The sequence below is a fragment of the Triticum dicoccoides genome, chromosome 5B (assembly GCF_002162155.2).
Source record: "Triticum dicoccoides isolate Atlit2015 ecotype Zavitan chromosome 5B, WEW_v2.0, whole genome shotgun sequence".
Taxonomy (NCBI): Eukaryota; Viridiplantae; Streptophyta; class Magnoliopsida; order Poales; family Poaceae; genus Triticum; species Triticum dicoccoides.
In genome coordinates, this window is record NC_041389.1 from 595276785 (window position 1) to 595280447 (window position 3663).

Sequence of the window (3663 nt, forward strand, 5' to 3'; positions counted from 1 at the left end):
TGCAGGTGGAACCAGACATCCTCGACTTGAACCGGGATGTGCTCTTGTCCGTGCAGAGCGCCCGCACGCTCCGCGTGAACGAGTAGCTGGAGGCCGAGGACAACCACGGTGCGGAGACACACGTCGGCAGCGACGGCTGGTTCGCGCTGGCAGCCAAAGACGATGATGTCGTCTCTTTCCATGAGCAGTGATAGTTTTTCTTTATGTTGTTGTTTTTATGGATCTTTTGCTTTGTAAAAACATACTTTTTGTTATGCAAGTCGCCTGACTTGGGTCAGTCTACCATTTCAGGCGGTTGGATGAATATCCTACGTCTCCTAACCCTTCTTTCCTTCTTCTGCACCTCTTCTTCTTCCCCAACAGACCACCGCACGGGCCGTACGGATACGCCCCAACATGCGGTTGGATATACTTACTCTATGAATGAAAATTATGTGTCCGCAATAGGATGGCTGAGTTTGGTTTGTTCACATGCGACAGCACGTGTCAGTGAGGGTGCGTTCCCTTGGTTGGATTTGCGGCGTGCAGGAGCGACCGTGTGAGGGTGCGGTGCGATCGCGGCGTGCAGGAGCGACCGTGTGAGGGTGCGGTGCCACAGCGATAGCCGTGCGCAAGTGTACCTCCTTCTCATTTTGAAAACTTTAGGCAAGCTTGGCAAAAATGTGTGGCGAAGTTTGGCAATGCAAGGCCTAGACCCAAACAGTATAAGTACGTACGTATTAGGAGTACTACTGTTAAAAAAGAAAGGCGGGGTTTTCCTTCGATACAAATCCTCGTTTCACGTGTCAATTAATGCGTATTTTTTTCTCGAAAGACCAAAGAGCTAACCATCTCACTCCTCATCGCTTGATTAATGCAGCGCCATGCAAACGAACCTTCTCACTTCCGCATGCATGCAGGGGATATTAACGTCCTTGGTTGCTAACCCCATCAATTTTGCCTCGATTAGTGTTAGTGGCCCTTTGCAAATTGTAATTTTGATATACTGGCCTTGTGTACAAAAAATGGAGGTAGTAACTATATTTGAATTCCTTGCCCATTGCGGTGACATCGACGATTTTTTTTGTGGTTTGGCGAAGTGCGTTCGACAGAGAACACCATTGAGGGAGACCACGGTAAGTCGTTCACAAGTGTCGCTTGCAAGCCGAGACAACCGCCTTATTTGCATCCAGGAAGTTCTTTACTAGTACTACTACTAGGAGTACTAGTGCGATGAGATGGTTTCTTGAAGAAGACGATGGAGAAGCGGAGTCAGTGAAGAGTGAAATGATGGTTGCTTCGTCCGTGCTTTGTGATTTGACGCCTCACTGCTTTGTGATTTGTGATAGAATGGACAGGGGAGTAGACTCTGTGCTCTATACTGTACTACATGCGTCCAAGCATGGGAGAAAGAGGACAGACATTGCATTTTTCTATTCCTTCAATCAATCAATCAGGGAGCTTCGGTTCCATCTTTTTGGCTTTGGCAACACCGTCCACAATGGTTCCCACGATGCCAAAAGATATTTTCACATTTGGTTACACATTGTGGATGCCCTTAACCATACCACTTGGTTTTGTTCCTGTGTGCTATCTATACAAATCTCAGTTAAATTGATCTAAAAAATTATAGAATCAAAGATTAGTAAAAAGGAGGTGATTTTGCCACACTGATGGCGGGGGAGGTTTCTTATTTTCGGAGGATGTTGTCCTGGCGGTTTGCGAACATGCGGTACCACGTGTCAGTGCTTTACCATGCTGATCCGCGTCCCACATGAGGCAGGACAACGGCAGAAGCAACACGTGGTTAAGTTGAAGAAGATGAGGGAGAAGCGGATTCAGCAACGAGTGAAATGATGGTTGCTTTGTCCCTCCAACTTCTGTTTTTTAGCATTATTACTTCGTCCCTCCAAGTTAACTGTGGGAAAGGTGCAGCTTTGTGATTTGACGCCTCATTGCTCATTACTACGCCGGCGCCATGACTGGGGTGCTTCACCCCGGCTGCTCTGCACTGTATTCCGGTATGGCACATGGACCCGGTAGCTTGATGTCCCACATGTCGGCGAAAGGGACTAGAAGATTTATGAAAGCGAGCGCTCCACTCTTACAACAGAGGAGTAGACGACACGACGGCCAAGTGAACTGTCACTTGTACTATATAGTACTATAATTTTGCTGTTTCGCACGATCCATTGATACAAACCCGATTAAACAAGAAAGGGCGGGATTTTTCCTGCGTGGTAGATGATACTGGCCATACATTTCAAAGGCAATTTTAATGTATGCAAACTGAATAATTATAAGTAACAATATGATATCTGGTAAAACTAAAAACACATATGATTTATTGTGTTAGAGTGTAGTAGTAGTGTTGTATTGCATAGTTGTTAGATGTAACATGCGAGAACGTGTAGATATGTAGTTTTGGAAGGCCTACAGAGAGAAAAGCGTAATACGGTCACCGAACTTCAGAATAAGCTGATAACGCTCACTATATATGTTTTGCGGTGATTATCCGGTCACTTGCTCACAGTTCAGCATCGGATTGCACTCTGTTGACTGGCCAAATAGTCTGCGTTTTAAATTGACCATGTACCTTGTGGGTCCCACCTGTCAGTTCGCATAGGGAAAAGGTCAAATAAACACAAATTTATGTAGGCGCGACAAGGCTCCAACCCATGCGCGGGAATCACCTGGTTGTGTATCTGTCTGTCAGGGCCTGATGTGTGTGCATGCACGTGTAGGTTGAGCACTTGAGCGTGAGAGTGTGTGTTGGTCGTGTGGTGTACTGGTGTGTGCATGCATGCGTGCGTGTGTGCGTGTGAGTGTTGCGTGCGTGCGTGGCTGCATGTGTACGTGTGAGTGTTGCGTGCGTGCGTGGGTGCATGTGTTTGTGTGAGTGCTGCGTGGATGGAGTTCGTGTGCATGTGTGCGTGTGTGTATAATCACCACACCAGCTCATGTGTGTTAAAACAGACGGCTCAGCATACCAATACAAGGCCACTTTGTCCGTTGTGTCCGCAGTCATGACTTCGAACCACCGTCAAAATATTTTTTTGTCGTTTGTTTTCATTCTTACTAGCAAGATGCCCGTGCGTTGCACGTAACATCAAGATGCATTTGTATGACTTGTTTATCTTGTGAGAGAAAAGGATGAACGAGGGAAGGCCTTATTTTCAAATGTGGAGAGGTGTGTGGGTACCTTTTTGCAAAATTTCCATAGTTTCTTTCCTATCCGTCAGATATAAATCGGACGGCCTATATTGCAGGATGGCAGGCACACCATCATCACCAACTCCGTTTTTTATAAGAGTGTATTTTTATATTTTATGTATTTTATAATAGTGTAGATGTAGAGTAGATACAAGCCGACAGGTGGGCATGATGGTAGTGAGATAATGTGATGCAACACTAGAGGTGCCACGTGGAGCGTTTAATTGGTCAACTAGTCATGTCATGAGCAAATACAAAGTTCTACGGTGAGCCCGTGACTGTATAATAACCACTAAACGTAAACGGTGACCGTAATGAGTGGATTATGAAGTCCAATATATGTATCGTGCTTTCGCTTCAAATACAATGATCGTCATTGCATATATCACGAGAGAAAGATGAAACACGCGTGAATTTTCTGGGGGGCTTACTTTTAGAGGACCTGGAGATAGTTTTGTGTGCATACGTGAA